Below are 15891 nucleotides of genomic sequence, written 5' to 3'. Positions count from 1 at the left end.
TGTATGTAATATTGGAGAAATATTGTTTTATTTGCATTTGTATTCTACTGTTTTAATTGTGCTTTGTAATGGCCTTTGGCCATAGGCAATAAATGTTATCGGATCGTATCATTCGGAGTCACAGTTTGCATTACAACTGCTGGCTCCGTGGCTTTCAATGCTGCAGCGCCTGTTTTTCAGCATGAGGAATTCCATAGGGGGTAGTCAACCTGTGGTCCTCCAGATGTCCATGGACTACAATTCCCATGAGCCCCTGCCAGCAAACGCTGGCAGGGGCTCATGGGAATTGTAGTCCATGGACATCTGGAGGACCATAGATTGACTACCCTTTGCTCAGCTTACCTGTGAAGTGTAAGAAAGAGGAAGCGACGGCAGAAGGAGTTTGCAACCTTTTGGGCTCCGTGTGGCCACCAGCCTTCTGGGAGGCTGCAATGACTCGCAAGTTGGTTGGCATGCTGTGGCTGGAGTGTGCTTTCCACGCCGGTTGGAGGTCAAAGACAGAAGCCAGTTTGCAGTTCAGGAAGGATACGGGCGGCCTCGAGCCCTGGAGAGCTTCTGCCAGTCGGGCAATATTGATTTTGACGGATGATGAACTGATTCGGTACGAGGCAATTTCATGTGTTAATGAGAACATTGGTGATGCCAATGCAAGTAAGATTTCTGTAACAGTTGCCATGACAGTGTTGTTGTTTTTTTCTCTCTGTGATGATGCTTTCCCAGGTGCTTTAAAAAAATCACTCCTCTTAAACCCTGCACTTGGGTTTCTTCTATGTGTGTAGCTATCCATCCATCTACCTACCTACCTACCTACCTACCTACCTACCCAATGTGAATTTCTCCATGTACCTGCAAACTGCATTTTTATCCTAGCCTCCACTTTATGCACATGATTCTAGGAAGGGAGTTGTACTCTTTTGGCTTAGTGGCACACAGGGGGACCCCAGGATGTCCCCTTTACCAAGTTAGGCCTAGTTTAATTTCAGAGAAGATCCAGGTAAAATCTTTGGCTTTCCCCTGCATTTTATCTTTGCCACCATTTCTGCTTGCTGGCCGATCTCTGCAGTCCAGACCACCCTGCTGTGTTGGCTGGATGTCCGACCCTGAGGACTGCATTTGACTTATGCTGTGTAATCCTCCTTCCTTGAGCCTCAGTAAAAAAGGGGGACTATGAATAACATGAGTCATATCCACAACCAGGTGACATAGGTTTAACTGGCCCAAGGTCACCCAATTAGGGCCTCTGGCTCTGTGTTGGGAAGTCCCTGTTAGATTTTGTGGGCAAGGTTTGGGGAGGGGAGTGGTCTCAGCCGGATGCAATGCTGGAGAATCCATCGTCCAAAGCAGTCATTTTCGGCAGGGGAAGCAACCCTGGTCACCTGGAAATCAACTGCAATAGTGAGAAACATCCAGGTAACACTTGGAGGTTGGTAACCCAATGAACTTCTGATTGGCCCCGTGGGACTCTGAACCCCAAATTTCCTAGTGGGACATTCCATCCATCCTGCCGCTTCCCCACTAACAGCCCAGAATCCACCCTCTTTGTTTTGTTCAACCCCAGCTGCATCCTGCTCATTCCCAACAGTGGAGCTGCCTTCTGCTGCTTCACCTTGAAGTCTGGATGGAGACCGTATGCCTGACCTCATTGGGGGATTGTAATGCGCTATTTATAGATCGGTTGCTCGGCTCATAATGTACATGAATAATAGAACTGCTCCAAAGAGTCACTCTGGCTTCTTGGTATTTTTTTTTTAATCTAGCTACTGAAAAATGGAGGCCATCCATTGGTGGTCGCACAGGACTTCACTTACACAACTCACACAGACAGAGTAGGTGGGTGTTCTCAAGTTGCTGACTTTGGGGAAGGGGAGAAAGCATTGCTTTATGTGTGAACTAAACCAAATAAGTTATTTAAAGTGCACTAGGTGAGGGGATGAGTCATACGGACCTAGGCAGAGTTCCACTCCTCAGCAGTACAGCTAAATGTGAGGATGGCTACCATTTTTAAAAAGAATTTGATTTACTTACTTTATTTGCATACTGCCTTTCTTCCCAGTGAGGACCTAAAGCATCTTACCTCCTCCTCCTCCTCCCCTCCGTTTTCTTCTCACAACAACCCTGTGAGAGAGGCTCGGTTGAGAGTACGTGACTGGTCCCAGATCACCCAACGTGCTCGCATGGCAGTATGGGAGATTTGAATCCGGGTCTTCCAGGTACTGTTCGACTCTCTTAACCACTGCGCTACTTAAAGCAATGAGAAAGCTGGGTGATTCTTTGCCCTTCTCTCATGCACAGAATCATCATTTTTTAAAAAAATTGTTTACAAAATTTATACCCCACCTTTCTTATCCTCACCAGGGCTACCAAGGTGGCTAACGAATTTAAGCCATATATAATAAAAGCACCTGTTAAATCCATTTAAATCCATCATTGAAACAAACAAAAGCAAGATAAAAGAGACATTCTAAAAACTTAAAACAACAATGAAATCACAGGACTGGAAAGAAGGATCACAGAGGAAGACAGAAAAACCGGAAAAAGTCTTTATTAGCTGGCAGAAGATGGCAACAGAAGGAGACAGTTCTCAACAAGTATTTGGGGACTTGCAGTAGCCGTCAGGTGCGAGAACTCTCCCTTAAGACACTTCACTACCTGAAGCTGAAATTGCTTTTGAGAATCTCTCCTATTCTTTCTATGAACCCAGCACGTTTTTAAAAGCCTCCCTTGTCCTTTTATAACCTCAGGACAGCTTATAAAGTTCTTATCTCCATTTATTAATAATGATGATGCTGATTAACTCCATTTGGGCAGAAAACAACCCTGCGGGGTAGGTGAGATTTAGAATGGGCATCTTGCCCAGAATTACCCAATATGTGCCATGGAATGATGGGGATTTGAACTCAGGTTTCCCAAGTCTCGATCACACCGGGTTTCTCTGTCTGTGAAAGAATGGCTGGCCTTGGAAACATGAAACAGCATTACACTTATTCATATTACAATTTACAATCTCTATCACAATGCATATCCATGCTGCAAATTGATTGGAGCAAGAACAGCTTTCAGCCTCCTTTTTTTTTTAGCAGTCCCTGGACCTGCATACACGGAGGTGAGAGCCCACCAAACAGAGCTCTCTGCTTCAACTGCAATTAATAGGAGAGCTGGAGAGGTCTGATTTGGGGACTCCTGAAGGTCATTTCAGTGTTCCTGAGAGTTTAGTCCAGGTTTTCACAGCCAGGGTTTTGTGAAACTCTGGAGTTTCTTGACATCCCTAGAAGGGGTTCCCAAAGGGGTGGGAGTTATTTTTATATCTTTTTTTAAAAATTGTTAAACGTTTATCGGATGCTATGATCATATATGGTTCATGTCGACCTGCCCTACCAAATGGCCTATGATGGGCCTGGAGGGGGGTGGGAAGAAGGTAGGCGTGTCCACAGCTAGGCTTCCAAACCATATTATGTGTGATTGCACCACTTCTGGGCTTTCTCGAAGCCCGAGGAATGTTTCAGGCCTATCCTCACAGTACACCATGGCCATGGACTCTAGCAAAGCAATCCTAAACAGAGAGAGTTACCCCCTGCTAAGTCCATTGAAGTCCTTAGAACTGATTCGGTTGCTCTTGGAAGCACTGCATAATTTGGCTGAAACTTTTGTTTGTGCATAACATGTGTCCATATGTGTAATAGACAAGAGTTAGAACTCTGGAAATTGAAGCAAAGGGGCTTCCTTAAAAAAAACCTGAGTTTGAATTAAACATTTGAAAGAGGGAGGGAGGCAGGGAGAGATTCTAGCTTTCATGGTTTGGGAGAAAAACCTGTAAATTATAAGACGGGAAACAGGGTTCTCTATTTCCTTAGTAGAGATCCCATTCTCTCCAAATGCCCCCTCCGTGTTCCTCTTCCTAATCCATGGCTAAAATAGAGGACCCCCCCCAATCCAAGGTCTGCTAAGCAATTTAAAAAGCTTGACCTCTGGATGCATCATGCAAACTGAATAACTTATGGTGGGCATGCTGGGCTAATTGATTCCAGCCTTAGAGTTGGGGATTATTAGTCCAGATTCCCAAACACCCTACAAACATATGTATGCAGATAGAGAGACAGGTAGGTGGATAGGTAGGTAGATGATGGATGGCTGAAGAAAGAAAGATAAAGATTAGCTTTCAGTTTGGTATGGGCAGCTTGTGGTAATGACTATTAATGCATTCCAGTTAGGGGCTACTACAGTATGCTCTCTCTCTCTCTCTCTCTCTCTCTCTCTCTCTCTCACACACACACACACACACAATTACATTTCTTTGCCTCTTTGTCTTCAAAGTGCCATCCTTCCCCCCCCACACCCCAATTTAAAATAAGGGTAATCAGATGCAGGTGTTTAAATTTCTGCATGGTTGGGGAGGGGGGAAAGAGAGGTGTGGAGAGGCACACGCTGATTTATAGGACGAATCCTCCCTCATAAATCTTAAGGAAATATTTTTTTTTTCTGTGGGAGCCAGAGAGCAGCTCTCTGCAAACTTTTCTACCTTCCTTTCCCTGATATTAGAAGCTCTAGAATGTAATTAAGGGCATGAGATCCTTGAGAAATTGGGAGTTTGGGGGAAGGGGCCTAGGCTGAAGTGACCGAGAGGCGAGGATCTTGGATCCTCTCCATTGATCTCTGAGGAATGGGGCTACTAAAGGAATGGAAAGATGCTGTAGGTTTGCCCAACTTGTGAAATTCCTGGACATTTGGGGAGGGCAGGGGGCTCAGCAGGGATACAAGGCCCCAGAGCCCATCCCCGAAGTCTTCCAGGGGAACTGATCATTGTAGCATTGGTGATGAGGTAATTCCAAGACACCTCCAGGCCACATTTGAGTCTAAGAAGCCTAAAACAATCAGTGGTAGGGCTGTCAGTTCTGGGTTGGGAATAGCTGAAGACTTTGGGGGGTGGAGCAGGGAGAGACCTCAGTGGGGTACATCAGGGGTAGTCAACCTGTGGTCCTCCAGATGTCCATGGACTACAATTCCCATGAGCCCCTGCCAGCAAATGCTGGCAGGGGCTCATGGGAATTGTAGTCCATGGACATCTGGAGGACCACAGGTTGACTACCCCTGGAGTACATTGCTATGGAGTCCATCTTTCAAAGCAGCCATTTTCTCCAGGGGAACTGATCTCTTTAGGCTGGAAATGAGCTAGAATCAAGCTTGTTCCACTTCAAGATAGGGCTGCAGCGTGAATGATTCAACAGTTTATGTAGAATATCTTATAGGGGGCCTTGGGGCAGATATTTATTTATTTATTATTATATTTATAGTCCGCCACTTTCAGCCCAGATTAGGAACTTCCTGTTGTTTTCAAATAATCTCCTCTCCTGATAGGTTCAATCGGTGACTTCCTCCTCCTTTGAGCACACTTTCTCCTTGATTCCCTCCACAATGGTCAGTTAGTTGGACCGTTCCGACTCTCTCTCTCTCTCCTCTCTTCATTACAAAGTTATTTCTCCTCAGTAAAACTATTTTATTCTCTTTCTTTCTTTCTTTCTTTCTTTCTTTCTTTCTTTCTTTCTTTCTTTCTTTCTTTCTTTCTTTCTTTCTTTCTTTCTTTCTTTCGATTTATATACCGCCCTCCCCAAAGGCTCAGGGGAGCCTTTAAGCAGCCAGTGCTCAGAACCTTCTTTGCCTATTTAAATCCTGCCCACCAGGGCTAAGGAGGAAATGTGAACCATTTGGTATAAATTCACTGAGACAGGTACATGTTTCGGGAAGAGTTTAGGCACTGTATTCCACCATTTCTTTGTATAGAGGTTATCATGGACATAAGGCATCAAATATCAAGCACCCTTGCTTACTTTTCAGTGTCTCTAGAGCTCTAGACCCATGCTTGGACTATGCAATCCTCGCTTCAACTTCTTGACCTCATAATTAAAAACTGAAAACTGCAGTTGGTATTATTTCAGTGAGTCACCAAACTGTATTCATGTAAAAAGCCATTCAAGGAACTTGAGTGAGAGCCGTAATGGGGGGGGGGGGGAGAAGAGGAGGAGGAAAGGAGCAAGAAGGAGGAGGAGGAGGAGGAGTTGGTCCTTAGATCTATTGCATTGGTGCCACCCTCTTCTGATTATTATTCTCCCCACCAGGCTGAACTTGGGGGGATGTCGGGTAACTACGATCAGAATTGTGACCACCGCCGCTTATATGTTATGTGACTTGTTGTTGATGTTATTTGGGGTTTTTATGGGGATTTTATTGTTTTAACTGTTTATGTTGTAAACCGCCCTGAGACCTATTTGGAGAGGGGTGGTCTAAAAATTAAATAATAATAATAATAATAATAATAATAATAATAATAATAATAATAATAATAATAATAATAATAATAATAATAATAATCTCTAACCGCTCCTGTGGAGCGGTAGTAATAAAAGAGTAAGGGCAATGTGGGAGGAGAAAGGGCGGGCCCTGTCCGGGATAAAAACTCGGAGGGCCCAAACAGAAGCCACAAAGCGGCTACTAATTGGGTCCTCCGAGTGTCCATCCAGGGCCAAGCAGCCAATTGGCTGCTTGGCCTGGCCCGGCCTGGCCCGGCCGGGGAGTTGCCATGCAGACACAGAAGGCAGCCCGCATGGTGAGTCCTCCAGCCGGGTTCTCCTCCGACTAGGGAAAGGACCAGGGATGCCGCATCAAAGACGCGTCCCTGGTCCTTTCCCGCCTGGGCTCCCTTCCCCCTGGGGAAAGGACCAGGGACTTTGCAGCGGCCCTGCTCCTTTCCAGCCCCCCCCCCCAGGACCATGCAGGCTGAGCAAAGCTTCCCGAAGCCCCTCCCCGCCCTGGGAAGCCAGGCCCAGCCGCCAGGAAAGGCCTGTGGCCTGGGGGGTGGGTACGTCTTCCCTAGCGACTGGGAGAGCAATCGCCGGCTCCCAGAATGGCTGATCGTGCTCCCGCCTGCTGGGGAAGGCCTGTGGCCGGGGGAGGGGGGAAAGGCCTTCCCTGGCGGGCCAGAGCAATCCTGTCCACATGGGAAAGCCTCTACCCGGGGGGGGGGACGTTCAGGTGGGCCCCTTCCCAGCGGCCCTGCTAATGCTGCCAGGGCCGCTGGGAACGGCTAGCGCCCGCTGTCTTTTTTTCTACAGCGGGCTTAATTTCTAGTAATAATAATTATATGCCACTTTTCTCTACCAAGAAATGGCAAAGGTTGTATATCTTGCACTTCATAGTCATTGAACTCTACTGTTCAGTTTCCAGCTCTCTCTCTCTTCTCTCTCTCTCTCTCTCTCTCTCTCTCTGCAGGTTATCTGTTTCTCAGCTGACTGAGGATTGGTTATACTTTTCTGTGGTCCACAAAAGCTTGTTTATGATGAATCTGTTGGTCTTTAAGTGGCTCCAAGCATTCTATTTTTCAGGGAAAGGAAAATGCAGATATATTTCTGTGGCTCCCAAATAGCTATCCCTGGCTCAGCCCTTCAGTCTGGCTGGGACCCTAAATTTTAATACAGTTTGCACATTACATAGGGAATCCCTAGCAGCAGTGCTCTGTCTGGTTCCTGTGCGAATGCTGAAAGCTAAGTGGTGGAACTGCCCACAGGCTAGGTAGGGACCACCTGGATATCAAGAAAAATATAACCAAATATGATACAAAAAACCCAGTGTGGGGTGTGTGTGTGGGGGTGCAGAACATTAAAAAAAATTAGAAGGGACTGAATGTTAAGATGTGCCAAATAAACCACTTTAAATCCACTTTCAGTGCACTTTGCGAATGGGACTGATTCTGCACTTACTTTGTTTATTCCATTGTGGATCCTGCTAAATTCAGATCAATTTGAACTCGAGTCTTCCTCTATTTCCATCCGCACCAATAGAAAAAAGCCTTGCAACTGGGAACCAAGAAGACTTTGAACTGACGTCCTGGCCAATCAGGGAAGACTGCTTTGCTACAGTGTTGGAGGCATGAGGCAGTGAGTTAATTTGCAAAAAGCAGAGAGCTGCACATTTACCCATAGCGGTTTTTGAAATATCGAGGCTTATATCCACTCCAGGAAAGGTAGGGTCACCACGAATGAATCATGCATGTTGCAGAGGGAAAATTTAAAGTGCCCCAAATCAAAATGCAAATTGAATTCAGTGTAGATAGGATTCATTCAAACTGGGACTGGGTAAAAAGCCCCGTGCAAACTACACCTGGGTTTTTTTTGGTCCGAAACAAGAAAATCCAATTGCAAAAGATCACTAAAGTGTGTTGAAAGTAGATTGAAGTGTATTATTCAGCATGTGTGAAAGTGCCTTCATCAACCCAGGCGATCAAAAGGAGAAGGGGCAGAAATCAGCTTGCTTATCCCACTGTGATGCTGACAATCTCTTGCAGGAACAATGTTTATAGATTTTCTTTTTAAATGTATTGATTTTCTTTATCAAATTGTCAACATTATAGACATTACTCTTTTTTGGAACACAATTTTCCTATCCAAATATGAGAAGAGTTACATGTAAAATAAAAGCACACTGTGGGCTAAGGCAAACATAAAGTAAAGACAACAATTACAAATAACTGCTCAGTCTTCTAGTTAAAATGGGTCTCAGGTGAGCCATGCACAGGGCTAATGTTCTTGTTTGTGGGTGACAGAGAAATGGGAGGCATAATGCATGAAGAGCATTGATGCGGCCAGAAATATGGGCTTCATTTCACATAGGTTTTGGAGCCATGGTGTGGCTCTACTGGACCAGGAAGTAGAAAACGTCCCAAATTAGATGCTGGCTGCTTCCTTGAAAAGGAACTCTAGCTAGGTTAGCTAGATTTTAAAGATAATTATTTATTTCTGTGACTCCAACAAATTCCTTTCCTTGATTTGGTTTTCTGAGGCTAGGCTGGCCTTGTTAGTTCTCAGAAGCTAAGCAGAATCAGTGCTGGTTATTACTTGGATGTGAGTCTTTTGTTTGTTTCTTGCCTTGAAAAATCTATGTTGGAGATCCTCATTCTTTTGGACCCTGTGGCCAACTTTGGGATTTTGATGCAGCCAGGTGTATGCGCCCACAGTATGGTTGCCACAAAATAGCTGCCACAAGAGGTGGGGCCAGCCATAAAAAGGTTTCTGCAACTTGCCTTAAATCACTCGGTGAAGTTCCTTATGTTGCAGTGGTAGTGGCTGCCAAAGCAATATTTTAATAAATCTGCACAGCCAAACCAATCTCCAATGGCCAATCAAGAGCCTGAGCAGCAGCAGCAGAGTTGGTTTTTATACCCCACTTTTCACTGCCTGAAGGAGTCTCGAAGCAGTTTACAATCACCTTCCCTTCCTCTCCCCACAACAGACACCCTGTGAGGGAGGTAAGGCTGAGAAAGCCCTGACATTACTGCTCGGTCAGAACAGCTTGATCAGTGCTGTGACTTGCCCAAGGTCACCCAGCTGGCTGCTTGTGGAGAAGCAGGGAATCTCACCCAGCTCACCAGATTAGAAGTTTAGGTATGAAACAAATTATACTCTGTAACAGGTATGTGGGGGAAAGTCAAAGGCGGGTTTGTATTTATGTATGAATTACAATTTTATTCTTCACCTTTCCTCTTGGCTCAAACTGGCCTACAAATAATAATTCACAAACTCATATCAGAATTAAACGTAGTTCCATTAGGCATTTCACCCCATAGCCATGTTGTTGGCGTCAATGAAAACCACTTTTCTGATATAAACTGGGATTAAATCCTTAGAGATTTCACAACTCACACAATAATCAGGTTTGGGAGTAAGCGAGTGCTCCCTGTACCTGCAAGACTAAAATGACCCGGACATTGGCTATGTGCTAAAAGAAGAGTGAAGCTGTTACTCCAGTGCAGCTTTTGTTAAGGTTGAGAAACCCCTGAAACATTCTTCAGGCTTTGAGAAACCCCAGAAGTGGCAGGATGGTGCAGAATGTGGACACGTGGAAGCAGAGCTGTGGACATGCTCACCTGGGTCCCACCCCTTCCCACCCCCTCCAGGCCCATCATTGGCCATTTGAGGGGGGGCAGGTTGACATGACCATACATGGTCATAAGGTAAAGGTAAAGGTATCCCCTGTGCAAGCACCGAGTCATGTCTGACCCTTGGGGTGACGCCCTCTAGCGTTTTCATGGCAGACTCAATACGGGGTGGTTTGCCAGTGCCTTCCCCAGTCATGACCGTTTACCCCCCAGCAAGCTGGGTACTCATTTCACCGACCTCGGAAGGATGGAAGGCTGAGTCGACCTTGAGCCGGCTGCTGGGATCAAACTCCCAGCCTCACGGGCAGAGCTTTCAGACTGCATCTCTGCCGCTTACCACTCTGCGCCACAAGAGGCTTTTCACTCTGCGCCGCATAGTCATATCACCCAATAAATGTTTAACAGCTTAAAAAAATATATTAAAAATTAATTAACTTCCAGCCCTTTGGAAAACCCTTCATGAACCCCTGGTTGAGAAAATGTGAACACTCTGAAGCAGCATCAAAGCCAGCATTGTCCATGCGCGCTAGCAGTAGCTCTCCAATGTCTCAGCTCTCCCACAACCCCTACAGCAGGGTAGGTCAAACTGCGGCCCTCCAGATGTCCACGGACTACAATTCCCATGAGCCCCTGCCAGCGAATTCGCTGGCAGGGGCTCATGGGAATTGTAGTCCGTGGACATCTGGAGGGCCGCCGTTTGACTCCCCCTGCCCTACAGCATGGTCACTTTTTAGCTGGACATGAATTTCGGAACCCAACATTAGCAAGCCTGCAACCGTCTCAACCAAATCTTTAGCCTCGGCATGCCTTGACTCAGTCCTCTTTTGGAACATGCGCGTGCATTTGGGTGTGCGTGCCCCGCCGGCCGTGACAGAAGCGAAGAACTGAGTGGCAGAAACAATAAGCTTTAAAAAGCGGGAAGGAGGGAGAATGAGAAGAAAAAAGACAATAAAATGATCAATAGAGGCAGCGGGGAGGAATGGGACCGCGACAGAAAGAGATGAAGTTTAAGAAAGAAGGACAAAGAGGAAGAAAAATGAGAGAAGGGGGGGAATGAAAAGAAAGAGCAGACAATGGGGTTCAAGGGGGGGGGGGAGAGAGAAGACGAGCCAGGCAAGCCAGAGGTGAGATTTCTCCCTCCCTCCTCCAAGGATCATTCCAGACCTTTGTGGGGAGGTTGTAGTCCTTCCTTCTCCTCTCAAAAAAAAAAAAAAAAAAAAAAACGGGGATTCTCCCTCCTGTCCTCTTTTTCTCATTTGCTCTTTTTATATCCGAATAATTAAGTCATCTGAATTCCTATGATTTACCATTTCCAGTGATAAATAGCCGTTACAGGAGTTAGCCCAGTTGGCAGATCTTTAGCTTGAAGTTATAATTTGTCAAGCTGCCATTAGATTCATGTTTTATGCTAATGAAGGCAGACTTATTGACTCAGGGTTAGGCAGTGACCGGGTCACCGCTGCCCTGAGGCAAGACGGAGGTCAAAAGGTCAGAGGTGAAAGGAAGAGTGGGCCCGTATGGATTTTCTGGAAGGCAGTGGCGAATTTTATAAGGAGGCTCGGGCAGCGATAGGGAGGTGGGGCCAGGCTTCCAGGGGTCCTGTGGGTCTGCACAGGCCGGAGACAGCATTAAGGGGCAGATTGCTGATCAGTCTGTTCCACCCCTCTGGACACTGGCTTGAAAACAGCTGGAGTGGAAGCAGACCCAAATTAGCAGCGGGTTTTGCTGGAGGCTGCCGCTTGGCCTTCGGTCTTGATCCAGCAGTTTCACAATACTGTGTGAAAGCCACAGTATTGTCCCTAAAGGAGCCTTCCGTTGATAGAGGAGCCATTTACTTTTTATTTATTTGATTGCATTTGTGCACAGGATTGGCATTCATCTATTTAGATCCTGGTTTTTTTCTCCCCAGCTGGGCGTCAAAGCAGCTTCAACCATCATTCTTCCTCCCTCCACTTGCTCACAACAGCAACCCTGCGACAGTCCCAGGATAGCCCAGTGAGCTTCCAGGGGAGAAGTTTGCAATTAGGGTTGAGTCCAGGAGCACCTTAGAGTTTTAGGGTAGAAACGTTTGAGCAGGCTTTCTCAACAACAAAGGTTTCCTGACAGCCCTGGAATGAGTGGGAGTTAATTTTTTTTAATGTGTTAAATATTTATGGGGTGATATGAACATATATGGTCGTGTCAACCCACCCATTCCTCCCAAAAGGGCCAGTGATGGGTCTGGAGGTGGTGGGAAGGGGACGGCCCCGGTGGGTGAGTACAGAGCTGTGCTTCCCAACCACATTCTGCACAATAGCACCACTTCCAGGGTTTCTCGAAGCCTGAAGAATGTTTCAGGGGTTTCTCAGTAAAGATTTGCTTCTTGTTATTTCCCTCTCCTCAGCTGTCTCCAATCCTCTCCCCCCCCTTCAATATAAGAAAGAAAGAGACTCCCTGATTGGCCAGGGCATCTGTTCAAAGACTTCCTGCTCCCTGGTTGCAAGGCTTCCCTTAAAGTGACTGTTCTCCAGAAGCCCCAACTCCTGCTGCAATTGGCACCCCTCCTGATTCTGAGCTTCCCCAATCACGTGAAGAACAGAGAGGCTGTTTTTGAATCAGCATTCCCTATGTCAGACACAAGGGCTGCTGCCTTCTGAAGTGATGGTAGAAGTAGAGATTGGGACCCAGGCTCCTAGCCCAACTCTTCATCCGTTATGCCAAGCCCACCCAACATTTTTCCCGATGGGGAGGAGACTCAAAGCAGTTTGCATTGTTTGCCTCTCCTCCATTTTACCTTCATAAATACTGTATTGCAGTTGGTCAGGCTGAGCATGAGGTAAACCAGTGGGCTTCCATGACAGTGAAGATCAACCAGACCTTGATCTCCCAGACCATATTGCTGTGTTTTAAAATTTATCTCTGGAATCTGCTAACCATTTTCATTATGCTGGATGCTAATTTACTGTCACCCTCTGCCTATAAGTTTGAACAGCTTTCCTCCATTCCATGACACGGTATCTGAGGAAGTGTGCATGTACATGAAAGCTCAAGTAAAACCTTGTTGGCCTTAAAGGCCTCACTGGACTCTAAATTTCTCCTGCTACATGAAAGTACATTCTTAGAAATGTCTTCCGGCATTATGTCACTGCATGTAACGAATGAGTCCTAGAAGCTCTATACTACCCAAGCAGTCTTATGATTCCGAAGGCAATCTGGGATTTTTAAAGCTGTCAATGTTAGATAAAGCTCAAACAAGAGAAACTCATTTTGCATCAATTATAGTGGACTGAGATGTTTTGTATTTTTCATCTACAACTGCACTTTTGGGACGTTCCATAATGTGCACGTCTTACTCTGGAATCACAGGACAACTTTCATTGGCTTGGATTATAAAGGAGAACTGAAAATAATTATCATGGTTCTCCTTTCTGACCTTCAAAATGCCTGGATTTCCACAGCCTTGGGACTAAGGCTGGATCTGCACAGAGCTTTTATTCCAATCACAGGTCCATTCAATCTCTGCCATCCACACTGAATGCGATTCCATTTTGATTTGGGCCAATTTAAATTTTCCCTCTGCAACAAGCATGCTTGATCCAGAATGTCCCTACCTTTTCCCTGCGATATTCCGGAGTCAATATAACCCTCAATATTTGAAAAATTGGCATACGAAAGCATACAGCTCTCTGCTTGTCCTGAACTAACTTGCTGCAGAGCCTCCAGTGCTGTAGCCCTGATTGGCTAGGGGGTCAGTTCAAAGGCTTCCTTGTTCCCAGGTTGCAAGGCTTCCCTTAAAGGGGAAGCCCTAAATTCTCTCAGCAGAAGCTCCAGAAGCCCTAACTTCTCTCGACAGAGATTTGCCTCTGGGATTTATTCCCCCTCCTCTGCTGTCTCCAATCTTCCCCACACTTCAAGTATAGAGAGGCTCCTGGTGTGCTTGGCCCCCTCCCCTTCTGAGCTTCCCTAATCATGTGCAGAACACACTCTGTTTCAATGGGGAGGGGGGAGGGGATAAAAGAAGATTCAAATTCAAATTGATCTGAATTCAGCAGGATCCACAATGGAATAAACAAAGTGCAGAATCTTGAATAATCAATACCCACCTTTATTGTATAAACCAGGCTTTCTCAACCAAGGTTCTGTGAAACCCTGAGATTTCTTGACAGTCCGAATGGGTGGGAGTTAATTAATTTCAATTTTAGTTTTTTAATTGTTAAACATTTATTGGGTGATATAACCATACATGGTCATGTTGACCCACCCACCCTCCCAAAATGGCCAATGATGGACCTGGAGGGGGTGGGATAGGCCCCAGGTGGGTGTGTCTACAGCTCTGCTTCCCAACCATTTTCTGCACAGTTGCACCACTTTTGTTTTTTCTCAAAGCCTGAAGAATGTTTCGGGGCTTTCTCAACTGCAAAAGAGTCAAGAAAGGCTGGTATAAACACACACAATATGGAGATGGGAAAGCAGGAAGCATCAGCCACTATATAATGGACCCATTTTTTTCCATATGGTTAAGAGCAAATTTGTGATGTGAACATATGCAACTTTGGTACTTACCAGAGTGGTATGCATTCCATGGTTCTGTAGAAGGGTGAGACCATGTTTACTGGAGAACAATTTTTTTTTTAATTTTTAAAAGGCAGAATGTAGCTAGTCTTTATGGTTGCACACTAAAACCTGGAAATATTCTGGTGAAAGTTCAAGAAAAGGGGCAGCGATGTCAAACAGGGCTTTCAAAAATTAGGCATGGTTTCTCAAACACTTCTCTATCATTCTTTCAAACCTGCTCTTCATTTCTCATTTGATATTTTATGTTTCTCTTGGTTCCTTGATTTTTTTAAAAAATGCAGCTACACCTTGCTGCTAAGACCCGTAAAAGGGCCATGGCTCAGTGCTAGAGCGTCCGTTGGGTACACAGAGTGTATCAGGTTCAATTTGAGTTTAAAAGCTGAGGTAGGAGGCAGTTGCAAAGACCTTGAGACCCTGATGCCCTTCTGCCAGTCTGACCTTGATAGACCAAGGGCTGGAATGCTTCCTGTGAGCTAATCTTTAATTCTCCCCTCATTCTTTGAGACCAACAAGATGGCAACATTCTTGAAATGGTTACAATTTTTTCCCTTGTTATCTAGAGGAAATTCTAAACTGCAGCTTCATCCAGAATATTTGACTTTCAGAATCTACTGCAGGAAGGGGTGGCATATGCAAGCATAGGGGACTGGATGACATATGGTAGAGAAGTCCAGCAGAGGTCCAGCAACACTATCTCTGAGGCAAGAATGCTCTGCATTCTTGATGCTTTGGGGGGCAGCAGTGGGAGGGCCTCTGGAGCTCTGACCCCACTGGTGGATCTCCTGAAGGCACCTGGGTTTTGGCCACTGTGTGACATAGAGTGTTGGACGGGATGGGTCATTGTCCTGATCCAACATGACTTTGCTTATGTGCGTAGATGTTCAAACAGTACCATTACTCAATGGATTCCCATTATGCAGCCTCTATTTTAACGGTCTGGAATCCAGCCTCTGGATTCTAATGGCCTCATGATTCAGTTCGATTGTATGAAGCTAAGCAGATTAAGCCTAGTTAAAATCCCTGGGTGAGAGGCTGATAGGCAAGCTGATACAAAACAAATAACAAGAGAGTCTACCAGTTAAAGCAAGAATTTAATTCGCTTAACAGCAGCCATATTTTTCCAACCATTGATTTATATCAATCAGACAGAACGCACACACATACAATAAATACTGAAACCCGTATAATTCTTCTGATAGTCCCAGGACGTTAGAGGTAGATATTTTGTAACAGTTTTCTTAAGATCTATTAGCCTTAAGATCTATTAAGCTATGTGAACATAGAGCTTTCTGTTTTCCTAACCAAGGTCCCGCCCTATCCAGACCCAGAGTTAAAACAGTATATGATATGATCATGATATTGGTCCTTAGTTGGGATCAGCTGAGTTGGGTTGGGGAATATCGATTTATACCACC

Source organism: Paroedura picta, chromosome 3 (genome assembly GCF_049243985.1).
Source record: "Paroedura picta isolate Pp20150507F chromosome 3, Ppicta_v3.0, whole genome shotgun sequence".
Lineage (NCBI taxonomy): Eukaryota > Metazoa > Chordata > Lepidosauria > Squamata > Gekkonidae > Paroedura > Paroedura picta.
Note: the sequence above shows the minus strand (reverse complement) of the source record.